A 21,399-nucleotide genomic window follows, 5' to 3' on the forward strand; every position below is an offset into this window, starting at 1 on the left:
ATCACCTTACTTTTACCCACATTTATCTTCAACTTTCTTCTTTCACACACTCTCCCAACCTCTGTCACCAACTTCCTCAATCCCTCCTCCGATCCTGCCACAAACACAGTGTCGTCCACAAACAACAGCTGGCTCACCTTCCACTTTTCTCCATCTTCTTTAACCATCTCCAATCCCTAACCCACTACCCTTGCATTTACCTCTCGCACCACCCCATCCATGTACAAGTTGAACAGCCAGGGTGACATAACGCATCCCTGATGAAGTTTCACCTTTACCTTGAACCACTCACTCTCTCCATTTCTAATCCTGACACATGCTCTACTACTCTCATAAAAACTCTTGACAGCTCCCAGAAGCTTTCCTCCTATCTCGTATATCTGCAAAACCTCCCACAGTGCCTTCCTGTCTACCCTGTCATAAGCCTTTCCAGATCCATAAAAGCCCAAAAAACATCCTTCCCCTTTCCTATAGCTTTCTCACATATCTGTCTTATCACAAAAATCTGATCTACAAAACCTCTACCCGTCCTAAATCCACACTGTTCCTCATCAATTACTCCCTCTGTTCCTCTCCTAATCCTCTCAATCAAGATCCTCCCATAAGCCTTCCCAACTACATTTAACAATCTAATCCCTCTGAAACTACTATATTCACACTTGTCCCCTTTTCCCTTGTAAAGTGGAACTATACAGGCACTCCTCCAGTCCTCCGGCACTCTACCCTCTCTCCAGCAAACATTAATTAACCTCACCAGCCAGTCCACCATCAATGTACCTCCTTTTTTTAGACATTCTGCATGGCATCCATCCAGACCAGGTGCCTTACCTACTTTCATCATCTTAACAACTGCCTTTACTTCATTCTTCCTTATTTCTCCTCCATTTTCCTCATTCATCACAGTCATTTTCTTAGCACTTCCCACTGCAGCTATCTTTCCCTCCCTATCCTCCTTCACATTTAGCAACTCCCTAAAATATTCTGCCTATCTTCCCCTTACTGCCTTCTCTTCCATTATCATCTCTCCATCTGCACCTTTTACCTTTTCTTCTCTACTTGATTTGCCTCCTCTTCCTCTCATAATTTCTTTCCAAAACATCTTTTTATTACTTTCAAAATTTTCTGTCATACTCTTACCCCATTTCACATCTGCTCTCCTCTTTGCCTCCTTTACCTTGTGCTTTACTTCTCTTTTCTTTTCTTTGTACCTCTCATATGACACCCTCGTCCTATTTTGTAACCAACCTGTGAAAGCTCACTTCTTCTCTTCTACAACCTTCTTTGTTTCCTCATCCCACCATTCACTACCCTTCCTTCTATTTCCTCCTGTCCTTCTTGTTCCACACACCATCTTTGTACACTTTGTGACTCCCTCCTTGAACCATCCCCACACCATCTTTGTACACTTTGTGACTCCCTCCTTGAACCATCCCCACTCCTCCTCCACTCCTAGCTCTACTCTATCCTTCACTCCCTCCCACTGCTCTCTCAGCTTCTTCTTGTACTCCTTTTCCTTTTCATTTAAAGTGTTCACTCTAAGCACCTCCCTACCTTTTGTCCTTTTCCTCTTCCTCCATCTATCCTCCACTCTCAACTTACCTTCCACCAAAAAATTATCTGATATTCCCCCACTCTCTCTCCTTAACAAATGTACATCTTTAACTTTTCCTATTATACTCCTATCTACCACTACATAGTCCATTAACGCTCTATCTACCACCCTTCCCTCCACCACCCTCTCCCATGTGTACTTATGCTTGACTTTCTTCTGAAACACTGTATTTGCTATCATCAACTCTCTAGGCACATCTCCACTATCAACTCACCACTACGATTCTTTCCTGGAACTCCACTTTTCCCAATCTCTCCGTCAGTTGGTTAATTTCCTACCCTAGCATTAAGGTATCCCAGTACTATTACATTAACATTTCTCCCCAATCCCTCTATGCACTCATTTAAATCTATCCAAAAAGTCTCCCTTTCTTCTACACTCTTCTCACTACTAGGCCCATATGCACTTACAAAAACCCACATCTCCTTTCCCAATTCCACCTTCATCCACATTATCCTTGAGGAAACCTCCTTCCACTCTACTACACGTTTACCTATCTCTTCACTTACTAGTATAACCACCCCTTCTCTCCCTCGTCCTCCTTTCACTCCTGATAACCTCCCAATTACACTCCCAAACTTACACTCACCCTTCCCTCTCAACTTGGTTTCACTCAAAGCCAACACATCTAACTTTTTTCTCTCAAACATACTACCTATCTCTTCTCTTTTACTCTCATCTGTACCACATCCACACACATTAAAAGAACCAAACCTTAGGGTGCTGATTGGAAAACTCCTAGACCCTCTTAAGCCTTTACTTTTTTTAGGAATGTCCCCTGTGGGGCTATAAGGAGAAGGATGCCTGGTCCCAATCCCCATCCCATTTTTCTCGCCTCTTATGATCCAAGTGGAAATACTTGGTGGCAGTATTCTTCTGCCCCCACCACAGGGTAGGTAGGCAAAAAAGGAAATGAATATTCAGAGAAATTGTACATGACAGTAACAAGGGGTTTGGGGACAGCATAACGGAGGGACAGTCGTAGTATAAAAGTGTCATCATTTCTCTATGAACAGAGTTTTCCTCTATCACAGACAAATTGATGTGTGGCTCTGGTCTGTAGGGGCGCCCCATATAGACCCTAAAGTATCATCTGCATGCTACTTTGCCAAAGTAACATGCAGCCAATTCCCCAGAAAATCAGTATTTTCCATTTTGCGGGTTTTTTCTCTTTCCTCCATTTTATCCAAGCTTTATCCCTTTTATCTTTTAACTCTCTACATCTTTTGTTGTACCAACATTTTGCATATCCTTTTTCTTGTTTTTGTCTTGGAACATACTCTTCCACTCCTTCCTTATAAATTGTTGTAAAAAATTTCCATTTCTCTTTTACTGTTGTTTCCTCTTTGTACATCCTTTCCCAGTCTGCTTCTTGATTTTTTTTTCTCATTTTATCAAAATTTGTTTTTCCATACATCATTCTTCCCTTTCTATATTGTTCGTTTTTTCTCATGTACTTTTCTTCGTTTAGTTCCAATTCTATTAATATGTGGTCTCTTTTACTTATTGGTGTCTTGTCCACTATTTCAGGTTCTGATTTGATTATTAGGTCTAGTCTCGATGGTTCTTCCTCATTTCTATACCTAGTATTCACTTGTATCCATTGTGTCCATGTATGTTCTATAATCATATCAAGTAGTACATTTCCTCTTAGGTCATCTCCACCCTTCACTGTCATCTCTTCCCAGCAGAATTCTCTACAATTAAAGTCACCCATTATAATTATTCTTCCTCCATCATCCATCATCTTAGTGTTATCCTTGTATCCTCTAACATATTCTTGTGTTCTCTCTCTTCCCACGAAACTGTTTTAGGAGGCACATAATTTACCACACACTTCCTGCTCTTCTTGTCCCTGTCCTCTGTTTCCATCATGATCATTTCCACTATTCTTTCCATATGTAACAGTCCTCACATTTATATCCTTCTTAGTCAGGAACATAACTCCACCACCTTGTTTTACTTCTCTGTTTCTAATCCAATAATTATATGCACCATGTCCTACACTGGTGGTAATGGACCTTCCAATTTTGTCTCCACAATTCCCATTATGTCAGGTTCCTTTTCCATCAGGTAATCATTCAATTCATTCAAGCCTGTTATTAATCCATCTATATTTGTGAAGGACACTTTTAATTTTCTGTTACCTCCATCCTGTTTTCTGTTTCCCTTCCATTTTTGTCTGCTATGAACCATTTCCTCACTTTCATATCCACGACTCTCCAATAGAATTTCTCTTTGTCTGACTCTGTTCTATTTTTTTTTTCCCTAGGTTTGATTATTTTTGTTTTCCCTTCCTCTCTTTCCTCTTTATTCATCTCTTTTTTTTTATCCATAACAGTTTGTACTGATCACTTTCTGCTAGTTTTCCTGTTTTTGATAAGACATTCTCTGCTGTTGTTTGTGACCAGAATTTAACCTTAATTGGTCTGGTCTTGTCTATATTGTATTTCCCAAGTCTATATATGTCTTCAATTTCTTTCCCTATTTCCTGTTCACCTTCTTGAAATATTCTTAGTACCCTGTTCACTCTTTCTTTCTCTCTTACGCTTGTAGTTCTGTTTGGATTATGTTTCTCTTCCATTCCTAACATAATTATACATTTCTTTTTATCTGCTAAGTCTCTTACTATATTCTCCTTTTCTCTCGTTACTTTAGTAACTGTGTCCTTAGTGTGTTCCTTCATCTGTTGTTTTACTATATCTCTAAATTCAATTTTGCTATTTTCCTAAACATTTTTCCAACCACTTACCTGTTTTTCTATGGACTTTTTATTCTCTTTATTATTCCTCTTGAATTCCTCATTCTTGTCCTTTACTTCTTTTAACTGTCTTTATAATTCTTCTATTTCTTTATTCAGGTTTTGGTTCTCCTTCTTTAGTTCTTCCAATTTATCAACTCTGTGTAATCAGTGCAAGTTGACTGAGCCTAACCTCCCATTGTTCATTCATTTTTGTTAGTTTTTCCTCTAGACTTGCTAATCAGGGGAGGTTGCCATCTTCTCCCTCATTAAATCCATAGAAATAATTATCTCCACATTCTATTCCGCTGCTCTTATCTATATTTCTAATTTCTACATTTTTACTGATTTCCTTGACTTCACTTGTTGTCTACACATCTCTTGTTTACAATACTTCTGACTTCTGGGGCCCATTCGTCCCCTTCCTCAGTTCCTTCCATTTTCCTCAATAATCCCTCCCCTTCTCCTTTTTCTTCACCCTCCCACTACACCACGAGCTTTCCCCTTCCCTACTAATACAACACAGGTACTCACTCATTGAGATCCACAAAAATTGCTTTCTTCCTGGAGTTCCAATTTTCACTGTCACTTCGACTATCTAGTTGTAATATCTTGTGTATGTGTGTGTGTATTTACTTAGTTGTATTTTGTGGGAGAAGAGCTATGCTCGTATTGACCTGCAGTTTTATCTTTCCGCATCCAGTTCTTTCTTAAAATCATGTATTTACCTAGTAGCATTTTATGGGAAGGGGGGCTATGCTCATGGTGTCCCGTCTTCATATCTCGTTTTATCTAGACTGCTTTTAGATTCGTGTATCATTTTTGCACACACCACATTTTCATCTAACTTGCTTCAAAAGTCTATTACCCTGTAGGAAAAGCTGTTCATTTTCAGGTCTCCTCTATAACTGTCTTGATTTTGTTTCCGTGTCCTCTTGTATCTCTACTATCCCATTTTATTAGATCCTCTCTATCAATAGTTTCTATGCCTTTCATGATTCTATAAATAGTTATCAAGTCTCCTCTCTTCTTTGCTGTAATGTCTGTAGCTCAGGTTTTGCTAGATTCTCATATGATAGTTCTGAGAGTGTTGGTGCCAATTTCATAATTGTTCTTTGTATTCTTTCAAGTTTTGTTATACATTTTTTTGTACTTGGTGACCACGTCATTGCTGCATACTCCAATTTTGGTCTTATCAAAGTGACTAGTATTTTCTTCACCATTTCTTGTTCCAGGTATGTAAATGCCACTTTGATTGTTCTTATCAAATTATAAGTTTCTCCAAAAATTTTGTGTATATGTTTCTCAGGGGACATATTATTCATAATAAAGACTCCCAGATCCTTCTCATTTTCTACTTTTTTTATTTCTTCCTCTCCCAATTTATATGATCCCACTATTCTTTTTTTGCTTCTTCCAAATTCCATTATACTACACTTCTTGATATTGAATTCCATCTCCCACTTCCTACTCCATTCCCATACTTTATTGAGATCACTCTGCAGCGACTCACAGTCTTCTACAGTGTTCACTTTTTTCAACAATTTTGTATTGTCTGCAAAGAAGCTCATATAACTTTCAATTCATTCATCCATATCATTAATATATATAGCAAACATTATTGGGGCCAGAACTGTTCCTTGTGGAACTCCACTTATCACTTCATCCCAATTAGAGTGTCTCTTATCACCACTCTCATTTTTCTTTCATGCAAGCAGTTTGCCCTGTATTCCTCCTGCAGTTTCTAATTTCTTTAGCAATTTCTTATGTGGCACTTTATCAAAAGCTTTTTCAGGTCTAGAAATGCACAATCAGCCCATCCATTTCTTTCTTGTATTACATTAGCCTTGAATAGAAACATATTAAGTTTGTGATGCATGATCGTCTTTGTCTAAATCCAAACTGCCTTGGATTTAGTACATTGTTTTTTTCCAAATGCCTTCCCCATCTAATTTTAATAATTCTTTCACAAATTTGAGTTATCGTACTTGTAAGAGAGACCAGTCTATAGTTAGTAGGGTCTTCCTTGTTTCCCCTTTTTATATTTGCACTATATTTGCTCTTTTCCAATCTTCTGGAACTTTTCCTTCTTTCAATAAACTGCTTATTAGACTATGTATTTTGTTAGTTCGTTCCTGCATTCTCTCAAAATCCATTTTGCCATTTCATCTTGTCCATGCAATTTTCTGACATCTTAATATTGAATTCCATCTCCCACTTCCTACTCCATTCCCATACTTTATTGAGATCACTCTGCAGTGACTCACAATCTTCTACAGTGTTCACTTTTTTCAACAATTTTGCATCGTCCGCATAGAAGCTCATATAACTTTCAGTTCCTTTATCCAAATTATTAATATATATAGCAAACATTATTGGGGCCAAACTGTTCCTTGTGGAACTCCACTAATCACTTCATCCCAATTAGAATGTTTGTCTCTTATCACCACTCTCATTTTTCTTTCATGCAAGAAGTCTTCCATCCACTTCAGCAGTTTGCCCTGTATTCCTCCTTCAGTTTCTAATTTCTTAAGCAATTTCTTATGTGGCACCTTATCAAAAGCTGTTTTCAGGTCTAGAAATGCACAATCAGCCCATCCATCTCTTTCTTGTATTACATCTATTAGCCTTGAATAGAAGTTTGTGATGCATGATCGTCCTTGTCTAAATCCAGATTGCCTCAGATTTACTACATTGTTTTTTTCCAAATGCCTTACCCATCTAATTTTGATCATTCTTTCACAGATTTTTGCTATCATACTTGTATGAGAGACCAGTCTATAGTTAGTAGGGTCTTTCTTGTTTCCCCCTTTATATATGGGTACTATATTTGCTCTTTTCCAATCTTCTGGAACTTTTCCTTCTTTCAATAAACTGCTTATTAGACTATGTATTTTGTCTGTTAGTTCGTTCCTGCATTCTCTCAAAATCCAGTTTGCTATTTCATCTTGTCCATGTGATTTTCTGACATCGAGATTACATCGTCCCCTTCCTCATTTCCTTCCATTTTCCTCAATAATCCCTCCCCTTCTCCTTTTTCTTCACCTTCCTACTACACCATGACCTTTCCCCTTCCCTACTAACACAACACATGTACAGGATGACATTAAAAGATCCGGCAACCTCGGGACCTGAGGACTGCCGGATTTTTGAAAATGCCGGATTTTTTAAGTTTATAATTTTGTATGGTGTACCCCGTATATATCTAAAGAAAATTATCACCTGTACAGTCCTTTAATGGGAAAAATATACACTAAGTGAAAAGCAAATGAAATTTTATTATTCACGAACTAAATAAAATACAGTAAAGATAGTTATACAGAATTTTAATTCAATTTTAATAAAACATATAAAACTGATCCTCCGAAGAATTTTAATTAAAGTAAATAAAATACTCCGTACTGTACTTCTTAGGAAAGAAGCAAAATAGCAGATGGGCTTTGTACACATAATGTCGTATGTTTCACAAATGGTTCACATAGACACATTGTTACCAAGTTTTTTGATATTTCCACTTTCTCTGCGATCGATAACGCATGATGTTTGCATTTTATTCCACATTTCTTCTTTGTTGATTCCATATTGGGGCTATACAACAACAAATAAATGTTATAATGAGAATAATGAGAAAAATGAGCAGGATTACTCAATAGCTGATTCTGGCGTAAGCGGCAGCTCCAGAAAACAGTGGCGCACCAACGCGGGAAATATGAAAATCAAAATGCGCTCCCGAAATCTGTCCCGGATTTCTGAAGGTTCCGGATTTGTGGTTGCCGGATTTTTGAATGTCAACCTGTACTAACCTCGTTGTTGAGATAGACAAAAATTGTAATTTTTTTTTTTTTGGAGGCCAATATTTGGAGGCCAATATGTGTGTGTGTTCACTAATTGTATTTGCCTTATTGTTGTGTACAGGAAAGGAGCAACACTCATGGGGTCCTCTCTTTTGCTCTCCAGTTATCATACCTAGCTTCAAATTCCTATATGGTTCCAACTTGGTGTGTGTGTCCGATATGGTATACAACCACTCCTCGTGTAACGACGACAATTGGGACCAGCGTCACCGTCGTTAACTGAATTGGTCGTTAAGCGAAAGTGTATACATATACGTACATGTACTGTATGTATAATGTCCAGGAATACATGTATATTTTCGTGTATTTTCCCTCTTTTATACAGTACATTAAAGCTTTATTTACTGTTTTGATAGTACAGAAAGCCCTCAAATAACGCTGTGGTTAGGTTCCTGAAATTACTGTGTATGACCAAATCCGCGTATGCTGACATTCCATATTAAATACCGGGGTATTTTTTTAGTTTCAACCATGGGCACAATATAGCAATAGAAAATTAATTATTAATTTTGTAAATTAAAATGTATCGACGTAATATGCAATTTTGTGGGCGGAAATTAAAATAAAAAATACTTTGCTACAAGCAAATATGCTAATGAACGAAGTCGGTAGCATAGGATTGGGACGCCATCATGTCGTCTGTGAATTGACGGCCTCGGTACTTCCAACAGTACCTCGCCAGGTATATTTTCTTGAAGGAATGTTATGGAGCGGAGATACATGCATTACTTCAAGCTGCAAGAACTTTGTATACCCCGCAAGCTGAGAGAGTGGTTGAAAAGCCCATCAACGTCTCTCACGACGACGACAACAAGGACGAGCCGAATGACATTTAATTTGCAGGTAATGATTTATTAAACACAGGTTAGGTTAGTTTAGGTTAGACGAATTTATCCTTTCATTTCTTCGACATCAGCATCTATCATAACAAACATGGTGTACCATTCGTCCGACACGACTTCGTTACGTACGAAATCTGTTTTAGCACCTTTTTTTTTCCGCTCACAAAATTGTATATTACGTTGATACATTATAATTTACAAAATTAATTATTAATTTTCTATTGCTATATTGCGCCCATGGTCGAAACTAAAAATTTACCAATACCGGTATATACTGTACCCCAGGTAGTTTTTGCAGCTTGCAGGATGGTAATGTAGACCTAGATAGATAGATAGATGGACAGACTTTATTTGGCAATAAATCAATGTACATGAAGTGCAAATAATGACAAGAACACATAGTTCGAAATAATAAATGTAAATTGCCGAGGATAACACAAAAAGCATGAACGCTTATTTCCATTGTGGTCCTCAGAACACCTTACCTCACAGCTAATATCAAGTTAATTTATAACATCATACAAATTTACCTCAGCCATCTTATCGTACACGACGTCGTAACTTCGGGAGATTTAAGTTAAACGAATATTGGTTTGTCATAAAGCCCGTCGTTACTCTGCGATGTCGTTAACTGAGTAGGTCGTTAAACGAAGAGTGGTTGTACGTACACATTATATATATATATATATATATATATATATATATATATACATTATACATGTATACACATGCATATACCAAGGCTTTTTCCCCCTTACAAGGGAGGTAGCCAAAAAGGAAAGGCATAAAATCATTCCCACCCATTCCATCCCTGAATACACTCCACACCCCTCCACCCTCCCTCTCATCGTAGCACCTCCTGGATGACGGGTCATCCCTGCATCTTGTCCACTGCCCTGGGTCAGAAGCAGTGTCGCAAGACATAGCACATCCACAGGAAGGCCGCTTCATTAAATCGGCGAACCCCCCTCTCCGTCCCCACATGCATAAAGGAGAAGATGGGGCAAGGAAATCCCTTTGGGCTGCGTCAAAATTGCTCACACATACTACCTCACCCCCCATCTCCCCGCCCATTCCACCTCATGCATCACAACATCATCCATATACAACCATTCTCCATTCACCCCTGTCTTCTGTCCTCTTCCGTCCTTCCTCAACAGACATTCCCCTTTTTCCCAAAGCCCCCGTCACCCCATCCATCCACCTCATCCTAGGACGTCCCTTCATGTTCACTCCCTCCACATCTGCCTTCCATACCTCTTTTACTAGTCTTTCTTCACTCATTCTTTCCATCTGTCCAAACCACCCTAATACTCTTTCATCAACCCTATCTGCCAACCCCCTTTCCATCCCTGTTCTCCTCCTCACCTTCTCATTTCTCACTAACCAGCCTAGTAACCCCCATCATACTTCTCAGACGCCTCATCTCAAACACATTCAAACTCCTTCTCTCTCCTCTCTTATGTTCCATGCTTCTGCCCCATACAGTGCTGTTGGCACAATCACTCCTTCATATAGTCTCCTCTTTGCATCCATTACCAAATGTCTATTCCTCATTACACTTTTTAATCCACCAAGGCATTTACTCGCTTATCTCAATCTACATTCTACCTCCACCTTCACTCCACCTTTTCCTGCCACATTTGCACCCAAGTATCTAAAACTATCCACTTCCTCCAGTCGCTCTCCCTTAATGCTCACTTCCAGACTACTGCCACTTTTACCCCTTGTACATCTCATCACCTTACTTTTACCCACATTCATCTTCAGCTTTCTTCTATCACACACTCTCCCAACCTTTGTCACCAACTTCCTCAATCCCTCCTCCGATCCTGCCACAAGCACAGTGTCGTCCACAAACAACAGCTGGCTCACCTTCCTTTTTTCTCCATCTTCTTTAACCATCTCCAATCCCTGACCCACTACCCTTGCATTTACCTCTCGCACTACCCCATCCATGTATAAGTTGAACCGCCAGGGCGACATAACGTATCCTTGACTTAACCTTTACCTCGAACCACTCACTCTCTCCATTTCTAATCCTGACACATGCTCAACTACTCTCATAAAAACTCTTGACAGCTCCGAGAAGCTTTCCTCCTATCCTGTATATGTATGTATATATGTATATATATGAGAGTAAAAGAGAAGAGATAGGCAGTATGTTTGTGAGAAGAAAGATGGATGTACTGGCTTTGAGTGAAACAAAAATGAAAGGAAAGGGCAACTGTGAGTTTGGGAGTGTAGCTGGGAGGTATTCAGGAGTGAAGAGGGGACGAGGGAGAGAAGAGGTGGCTATACTAGTAAGTGAAGAGATAGGTAAGGGGGTAGTGGAGTGGAAGGAGGTGTCATCAAAGTTGATGTGGATGAAGGTGAAGCTGGGAAAGATGTGGGTTTTTGTAAGTGCGTATGGGCCTGGTAGTGAGAAGAGCGTAGAGGAAAGGGAGGCTTTTTGGGTAGATATAAATGAGTGCATAGAGGGATTAGGGAGAAATGTCAATATAGTTGTATTGGGAGACCTAAATGCTAGGGTAGAAAATGAACCAATTGACGGAGTGATTGGGAAGTATGGAGTTCTAAGTAAAAATCGTAGTGGAGAATTGATGGTGATGTGTCTTGAAAGAGAGTTGATGATAGCAAATACAGTGTTTAAGAAGAAAGTCAAGCATAAATACACATGGGAGAGGGTGGTGGATGGAAGGGTTAATGGACTATATAGGGGTGACCAGGAGTGTGGTAGGAAGAGTTAAGGATGTACATGTTCTAAGGGGAGAGTTGGGGAATATTGGATCATTTCCTGGTGGAAGGTAAATTGAGAGTGGAGAAAAGGTGGAGAAAGAGGAAAAAGGCAGAAGGTGGGGAGGTACTTAGAGTGAACTGCTTAAATGAGAAAAAAAAGGAGAATGAGTATAAGAAGAAGTTGAGAAAGGAGTGGGAGAGTAAAGGATAGAGTAGAACTAGGAGTGGAGGAGGAATGGGGATGGTTCAAGGAGGGAGTCATAAGGTGTGCAAAGATGGTGTGTGGAACAAGGAGGGCGAGAGGAAATAGAAAGAAGGGTAGTGAGTGGTGGGATGAGGAAGCAAAGAAATGTGTAGAAGAGAAGAAGCAGGCATTCATAGATTGGCTACAAATTAGGATGAGGGAATCGTATGAGAGGTACAAAGATAAGAGGAAGTTAAGCATAAGATAAAGGAAGCAAAGAGGAGAGCAGATGTGAAATGGGGAAAGAGTATAACAGTATACCAGGAAGTGACAGTATAGCAGTCGAACTACTGAAGGGAAATGATGATATAGTTAAGTGGCTAACCAGAGTTTTTAACGTTGCCTGGAATGAAGGTAGAGTGCCAGCTGATTGGGGAAAGGCAATTATTTGTAAAATTTTTAAGAAAGGTGATCGCACCGAATGTAGGAACTATAGAGGAGTATCACTGCTGTCACAAGTGGGGAGGATATATGAAAGAGTACTAGAGAAGAGATTAAGAATAATAGTTGAGGACAAGCTGGAAGAAGGACAATATGGATTTAGACCCCAGAGAGGAACAACGGATGCAATATTCACACTGAAGATGATAATAGAAAAGAACTGGGAGTGGGACCAACATGTGTACATCGCTTTTGTAGATCTGGAAAAAGCATTTGACAGGTTACCAAGGAATGAAATATGGGATACTTTAGAAGACCCAACATATATGATAGAACCCTCATTAATTAGAGCTATAAAGAGTCTTTACAGAAATAATGTCAGTGCAGTAAGGACCCAGCTAAGAGAGGATAACTGGTTTGACGTAACTGAGGGTGTAAGACATGGTGGTGTGATATCTCCTTTACTGTTTGTGCTGTTCATGGACAGGAGCATGAAGAGGTTGAGACTTGGGGGAGAGGTAACTACATTGGCATATGCAGATGATATTGCGATAATCACAAAGTCTTGTACAAAATTGCAGGATACCCTAAATGCATGGAATGAAGAATTGAAAAAGTCAAGAATGATAATAAATGCAAATAAAACTAAAGTAATGATGGTGGCAAGAGAGATGATATTGAGATAGAAATAGATGGAATACAATTGAAACAAGTGGAAGAGGAATACAATTGAAACAAGTGGAAGACTTTAGGTACTTGGGAGTTCAAATACACGAGAGGTGTTATATGGAGAAAGAAATAACAAGCAGAATCGAAAAATATACAAATAATCTAAGATTAATGTATCCACTACTAAAAGACAGACTCATACCATCAAAAGTTAAAGTCATCATATATAAAACGATACTAAGACCAGTATTAACATATGGCTCAGAGACCTGGACACTAACAATGAGATTAAAGAGCAAGATACAGGCAGCAGAGATGAGAATGTTGCGATTAATAAAGGGAGTAACAAGAAGAGATCACTTAAGAAATGAGGATATCAGAGATGAACTGGACATCGAATCAATATTAGAATTTGTAGAAAGAAGTAAACTGAGATGGTATGGACACATCATGAGGATGAGTCAAGAAAGGTACCCTGCTAAATATTATCGATGGAATCCAAGAGGGAAGAGGCCGGTAGGAAGACCCAGAAAGAGATGGAGAGATGGAGTGAGGGAAGCAATTGAAGCGAGAGGATCAACAATAGAGAGTGTGGAAGAAGAGGAACTTTACGAGGATCGTACCTGGTGGAGAAGTTTCGTGAGGCATCACAACCGATAGGGCACTGGCCCTACCTGGTGTATGGTAAAGGTAAAGTATGACAGAAAACTTTGAAAGTAATAAAAAGATGTTTTGGAAAGAAATTAAAAGAGGAAGAGGAGGCGAATCAAGTAGAGAAGAAAAGATAAAAGGTGCAGATGGAGAGATGATAATGGAAGGGAAGACAGTGAGAGGAAGGTGTGCAGAGTATTTTAGGGAGTTGCTAAATATGAAGGAGGAAAGGGAGGGAAAGGTAGTTGCAGTGGGAAGCGCTAAGAAAATGAGAGTGATGAGTGAGGAAAATGGAGGAAAAAATGGGGAAGGATGAAGTGAAAGCAGCTGTTAAGATGATAAGAGCAGGTAAGGCACCTGGGTTGGATGGATGCCATGCAGAATGTCTGAAGAAGGGAGGTGCAGTTATGGTGGACTGGCTGGTGAGGTTATTTAATGTTTGTTTAAGAAAGGGTAGAGTACCAGAGGACTGTATAGTTCCGCTTTACAAAGGAAAGGGGGACAAGTGTGAGTGTAGTAGTTACAAAGGGATCAGCTTGTTGAGTGTAGTTAGGAAGGCTTATGGGAGGGTGTTGATTGAGAGGATTAGGAGAGGAACAGTGTGGTTTTAGGACAGGTAGAGGATAAGTAGATCAGATTTTTGGGGTAAGACAGATATGTGAGAAAGCTATAGGAAAAGGTAAGGATGTTTTTTGGGCTTTTATGGATCTGGAAAAGACTTATGACAGGGTAGACAGGAAGGCACTGTGGGAGGTACTGCTGATATATGGGATAGGAGGAAAGCTGTTAAGAGCAGTCAAGAGTTTTTACGAGAGTAGTAGAGCTTGCGTTAGGATTAGAAATGGAGAGAGTGAATGGTTTGAGGTAAAGGTGAGACTTCGTCAGGGGTGTGTTATGTCACCCTGGCTGTTCAACTTGTACATGGATGGCGTGGTGCGAGTGGTGAAAGCAAGGATAGTGGGTCAGGGGTTGGAGATGATTAAAGAAAATGGAGAAAAGTGGGAGGTGAGCCAGCTGTTGTTTGCTGACGACACTGCGCTTGTAGCGGGATCAGAGGAGGGATTGAGGAAATTAGTAACAGAGTTTGAGAAGGTGTATGAAAGAAGAAAGCTGAAGATGAATGTGGGCAAAAGGTGATGAGATGTACAAGGGGAGAGAGTGACAGTAGGCTGGAACTGAGCATTAAGGGTGAGAAACTGGAGGAAGTGGATAGTTTCAGATACTTAGGTGCGAATGTGACAGGAAAGGGAGGAGTGGGGGTGGAGGTAGAATGTAGATTGAGAGAAGCGAGTAAATGCCTTGGTGGATTAAAAAGTGTAATGAGAAATAGACATCTGGGAATGTATGCTAAGAGGAGGTTATATGAAGGAGTGATTGTGCCGACAGCAATGCACGGGGGAGAAACATGGAACATGAGAGAGGAAGAGAGAAGGAGTTTGAATGTGTTTGAGATGAAATGTCTGAGAAGTATGATAGGGGTTACTAGGCTAGATAGAGTGAGAAATGAGGAGGTGAGGAGGAGAACAGGGGTGGAAAGGGAACTGGGAGATAGGGTTGATGAAAGAGTATTAGGATGGCTTGGACACATGGCAAGAATGAGTGAAGAAAGATTAGTAAGAGAAGTGTGGAAGGTGGAGGTGGAACGAGTGAATATGAGGGGGCGTCCTAGGATGAGATGGATGGATGGGGTAAAAGGGGCTTTATAAAAGAGAGGAATGTCTGTAGAGGAAGGATGGGAGAGGACAGAAGACAGGGGTGAATGGAGAAGGGTTGTGTATAGATGAGGCTGTGATGCATGAGGGGGAGTGGGTGGGGGATAGGGTAGGGGGTGAGGAAGTATGTATGAGAAAAATTTGATGTAGCCTGAAGAGATTTCTCCTCGTCTTCTCCTTTTCTGCATGAGGGTATGGAGAGGGGGGGGGTTGCCAAATTTATGAAGCGGCCTTGCTGTGGATGCACTGTGTCTTGCGACACTGCTTCTGAACCAGGGCAGTGGACAAGATGCAGGGATGACCCGTCATCCAGGAGGTGCCAAGGTAGGAGGGAGGGAGGAATGTGGAGGGGAGTGGAATATATGGGAAATGAAATGGGTGGGAGTGTTTTCTATGCCTTTCTCTTTTTGGTTACCTCCTGTGTTAGGGGTAAAAAGCCTATGGTATATGTATATATATATATATATATATATATATATATGTATATATATATATATATACACACATATAATATATATATATATATATATATATATATATAAAGAATATATCTATATGTATATATATATATATATACCAAAGGCTTTTTTCCCCTTTACACGGGAGGTAGCCAAAACAAAAAGGCATAGAAACCAATCCTACCCATTCCATCCCCTACATACTGCACCCCTCCACCCTCTTCCCTCCCTCTTATCTTGGCACCTCCTGGATGATGGGTCATCCCTTGTCCACTGCCCTGGGTCAGAAGCGGTGTTGCAAGACAGAGTACATCCACAGCAAGGCCACTTCATTAATTCGGGGATCCCCCCTCTCCGTCTCCTCATGCAGAAAATGAGAAGATGGGGAGAAATCCCTTCAGGCTGCATCAATTTATTTCTCGTACATACTCTCTCATCCCCCACCCACTCCCCCTCATACATCACAGTATCATCCATACAGAACCCTTCTCCATTCACCCCTATCTTCTGTCCTCTCCTGTCCTTCCTCAACAGACATTCCTCTCTTTCCCAATGCCCCTTTTACCCCATCCATCCATCTCATCCTAGGATGGCCCCTCATGTTCACTCCTTTCAACTCTGCATTCCACACCTCTTTTACTAATCTTTCTTCACTCATTCTTTCCATGTGTCCAAACCATCCCAATACTCTTTCATGAATCCTATCTCCCAATTCCCTTTACACTGCTGTTCACCTTCTCACCTCCTCATTTTTCACTTTATCCAGCCTAGTAACCCCTATCATACTTCTCAGGCAATTTATCTCAAATAGGAATATCAAAAATTATCTTTTAAAGAAATAGTGGAACAACAAGTTAAGGAGAATGCGAAGGAAATGGTAATCCAAGTGATTAAAGAGAAAGGAAATTTGGTTAGTGATACAGTGGACAAAAAATGATGCATTGTAATCTACGGTATTAAAGAAAAGCATGATATTCCTAGGTATGAGAAAGAAAAAGAGGAAAAAGAGATCGCTAAAGAAATTCTGAAAGAGATTCAAGAGGAGGATCAAACTTTGGAAAAAGAAATCGAGGAAACATATAGTATAGGTAGATACTCAAAAGAAAAACAATATAGGCCAGTAATAGTAAAACTTGGGTTGCAAATGATAGCAGAGGAAGTACTATCCTGAACAGCAAAACTAGCAAACAGTGAAAATCACAAAAAAGTATGGATAAAAAAAAAAAAAAAAAATGAGTGATGAAGAAAAAGAAAAGGAGCTTAGAAATGAAGCGAATGAAAAAAAAAAAATAACAAAAAATAACTGAGACTGAAAAGAATTTGTTTTGGAAAGTGGTGGACCTGAGGCTGAGAGAATGGTATATCAGGAAAAAGGAAACAAAACAGACAGAAAAAGACGAGAAAGAAAAAAATTAAAATTAGCCTATACCAACATAGATGGAATGATCTCAGGATTGAATGAACTAAATGATTACCTGGCATCAGAAAAACCGGACATAGTGGGAATAGTAGAAACTAAACTAAAAGGATATCTACCACCAAACACTGTGGGACAAGGTCTATACAACTGCTGGATGAAGAATAGAAAGGAAACACAAGGAGGGGGAGTACTATTTCTGACCAGGAAAAACTTAAATGTGACAAAGTTAATAGAAGGAAAAAACAATGTAGAATCAATTATGACAAAAGAAGAAAACAACCACATGGAAAGTAGAAAATTTGTAATAGTGTATGTGCCCCCCAAAACACAGTCCTGAACAGAACATGATCATTCCAAATTGTTAGAAGATATTAGATATGAACTAACTGATATACTGAAAGAGGAAATACAGTAATTATGGGTGATTTTAACTCAAAAGAAATATGTTGGAAAGAAATGACAGTAAGGGGTGGAGAGGACATATGTGGCAGCATACTACTTGATATAACCATTGAATACACAATGACTCAGTGGATAAAGGAAAATACCAGATACAGAACAATGAGGAACCTTCGAGACAGGATTTAATACTTATTTCAGAACCTGAAATTGTAGACAGAATAGATTACAAAACGCGAATAGGAAAGAGTGGTCATGTACTAATAGAATTCGAACTAAAAGAGCAAATAGATCAAAGAAGAAATGAGAAACATAGAATAGGAAGACCAATGTACAACAAAACGAATTTTGAGAAACTTAAAAGATTCTTTCATAATGCAAACTGGGAAAAATTCCTAAATGAAAAAACAAGGATGGAAGAGAAATGGAATATACTAAAAGAAATTTATAATGGTGTGATCAAATATGTACCACAACAAAAGCAAGAAAGAACATGCATAAAGAACTGGTACAACAAAAAATGTAGTGAAGCTAAGGATAAAAGAGACACTGCCTGGAAAAAATGAATCAAAAAGACAAAAAAAAAAAAAAAAAAAATGAGCAAATGGCAAACATACATCAAACTAAGAAACAGTTATGTAAAAATATGCAGAGAAGAAAAGATAAATTTATAATAGAAAAATGCAAGGAACAACCAAAACTATTTTACAGATATGTGAACAGTAAACTAAAAAACAAACAAGAAATAGAAAAGCTGCTCCAAGGAAGTCATGAATTTACAGAAGAACAAGAAATGGCAGAACTTATGAGCAGCCACTTCAAATCGGTATTCACAATTGAGAACACACCTAACTGTGAGGGAATAGAGACAAAAATCCCCCCCAATGAAGGAAATAACTGTAACAAAGATGGAAATCAGCTACCAAATAAAAAAACCTTGATGTCAGAAAATCACATGGTCTGGATGGAATTGCAAATTGGATATTCAAAGAATGCGTAGAAGAATTAACAGATAAAATACAGACTATAAGCAAATACTTGCTCAAAGAAGGAAAGGTACCACAAGACTGTAAAAATGCAAATATTGTACCAATATATAAAGGAGGAAACAAGGAAAATCCATTTAACTACAGACCAGTCTCCCTAACAAGTGATCAAAAGTAGATGGGTTAAACACCTTGAAGAAAAATCTACACTAAACCTAAACTAATTTGGATTTAGACAAGGAAGATCATGTACAACAAACTTGATCTGCTTCTACTCGAGACTAATAGATATACAAGAGAGGGATGGATGGGTAGACTGTGCCTATCTAGACCTACAAAAGGCATTTGTCAAAGTACCACACAAGAAATTAATAAGAAAACTAGAATCAGTAGGTGGCATTGGAGGTAAATTATTAGAATGGATGGAAGACTTCCTGACTGGGAGAAAAATGAGGGTAGTAATTAGAGACAAATACTCGAAATGGGAAGAAATGATAAGTGGTGTTCCACAAGGGTTGGTGCTGACTCCAATCATGTTTGCCATATACATAAATTACATGGATGAATGAGTTGAATGTTATATGAATTTCTTCGCAGATGACGCAAAAATATTGAAGAAAGTAAGAACAGAAGAGGACTGTGAATCATTACAATCAGACCTGGACAAAATCTGGAAATGGGCTCAAAAGTAGGAAGTGAACTTCAATATCAAGAAATGTAGCATAATGTAGTTTGGAAAAAGTAAAAACAGAATTTTAAAAAATTATAAAATTGGTGAAGAAGAATTAAAAAAGTGCACTTGGAAAGGGACCTTGGAGTAATAATCAGCAAAGACATGACACCGGGTAAACATATAAACAAAATAGTCGGAGAAATCTTCAACTTATTAAGGTCAATGAAAGTGACATTTGATTACTTGGATGAAGAAATTATTGAAAAAATATTAGTTACATTGATTAAACCAAAACTGGAATAAGCAGCGACACTATGGACATCCAGTACTAAAAAGAATATAAGGAAACTAGAAAGAATACAAAGAGCAATGACCAAGTTGGCACCAGCTCTTTCCGAATTAACATACGAACAAAGATTATTGAAAATGGAACTACCAGCACTGGAGCAAAGAAGAGAAAGAGGTGGTCTACTGACTATATTTAGAATCATGAAAGGAATGGAAATCCTTGATAGGAATGATTTACTAAAAAATGAGAAAGGAAAAACAAGAGGTCATGAAAAGAAACTCAAAAAGGATAACTATAGAAGAGATCAGAAAAAGAATAGCTTCCCATACAGAGTGCTGGATATCTGGAATAACTTAGATAAAGAAACAGTGTGTGCAAATACTATTCAAGATTTTAAGAAAAAACTTGATGCTGAAAGATACAAAGACGGGTCATCACGAGCATAGCTCCCTTCCCGTTTAATACATCCAGGTAAATATATATAAACAAAATTTTTGGAGAAACTTATAATCTAATGAGAACAATCAAAGTGGCATTTACATACCTGGATGAAGAAATGGTGAAGAAAATACTAATCACTTTGATAAGACCAAGATTGGAGTATGCAGCAACGACGTGGTCACCAAGTACAAGAAGAATGTATAACAATTGTAACTTGAAAGAATACAGAGAGCAATTACGAAATTGGCACCAACAGTCTCCAAACTATCATATGAAGAGAGACTAGCAAAATTTGAGCTACAGACATTAGAGCAAAGGAGAGAGAGGAGACTTGATAACTATATAATCATGAAAGGCATATAAATTAATGATAGAGAGGATCTAATAAAATGGGATAGTAGAGATACAAGAGGACACGGAAAGAAAATGAAGAAAGTTATTGAAGAGACCTGAAAAAGAACAGCTTTCCCCACAGTGTAATAGACATTTGGAACAAGTTAGATGAAAATGTGGTGTGTGCAAAAATGATACACAAATTTAAAAACAGTCTAGATAAAATGAGATATGAAGATGGAACACCACGAGTATAGGTCCCCTTTCCGTAAAATACAACTAGGTAAATACATTCAAATTCCTTCTCTCTTTCTCTCTTATGTTCCATGTTTCTGCCCTGTACAGTGTTGTCGGCACAATCACTCCTTCATACAATTTCCTCTTAGCATCCATTCCCAAGTGTCTATTTCCCATTACACTTTTTAATCCCCCAAGGCATTTACTTGTTTCTTTCAATCTACATTGTACCTCCACCCCCACTCCTCCCTTTCCTGCCACATTTGCACCTAAATATCTAAAACTATTCACTTCCTCCAGTCTCTCTCCTTTAACCCCTTCCATACGGTGCCGCACACGTAGGCGTCATGGGGAGCGAGTGTATTCGCGAGGCTGCCATATCGGCGTCTTGATTATATTTATTGTAGTCGCCCCTCCATAATGACATTCTTTCTAATTATTTTGTAATCGCATTTTCTATGGTTATCAAAATTCACGGGTGAAGAGAGAATGATCGATATAAGCGGTGACTATATTTTATGATGCGAGTATTATTACGACACGTCGTACGGCTGGCATTGGCTGCTGCCACCGAGATCTAAGTCCATGACGCCTACGTGTGCGGCACCGTATGGAAGGGGTTAATACTCACTTCCAGCCTGCTGCCATTCTCTCCTTGTACATCTCATGACCTTACTTTCACCCTCATTTATCTTCAAATTCCCTGTTTCACATACCTT

The 21,399-nt window shown here is 38.9% G+C and overlaps 1 protein-coding gene across 5 annotated transcripts in view; it reads left to right on the forward strand.

Moving 5' to 3' along the window:
- Window positions 1-21,399, forward strand: part of Iml1 (GATOR complex protein Iml1) — a 376,817-nt gene that overhangs the window by 170,323 nt on the left and 185,095 nt on the right. The gene's annotated exons all lie outside the window — the stretch shown is intronic.

Source organism: Oratosquilla oratoria, chromosome 18 (genome assembly GCF_046742065.1).
Source record: "Oratosquilla oratoria isolate Oo_2021 chromosome 18, ASM4674206v1, whole genome shotgun sequence".
Classification (NCBI taxonomy): Eukaryota; Metazoa; Arthropoda; class Malacostraca; order Stomatopoda; family Squillidae; genus Oratosquilla; species Oratosquilla oratoria.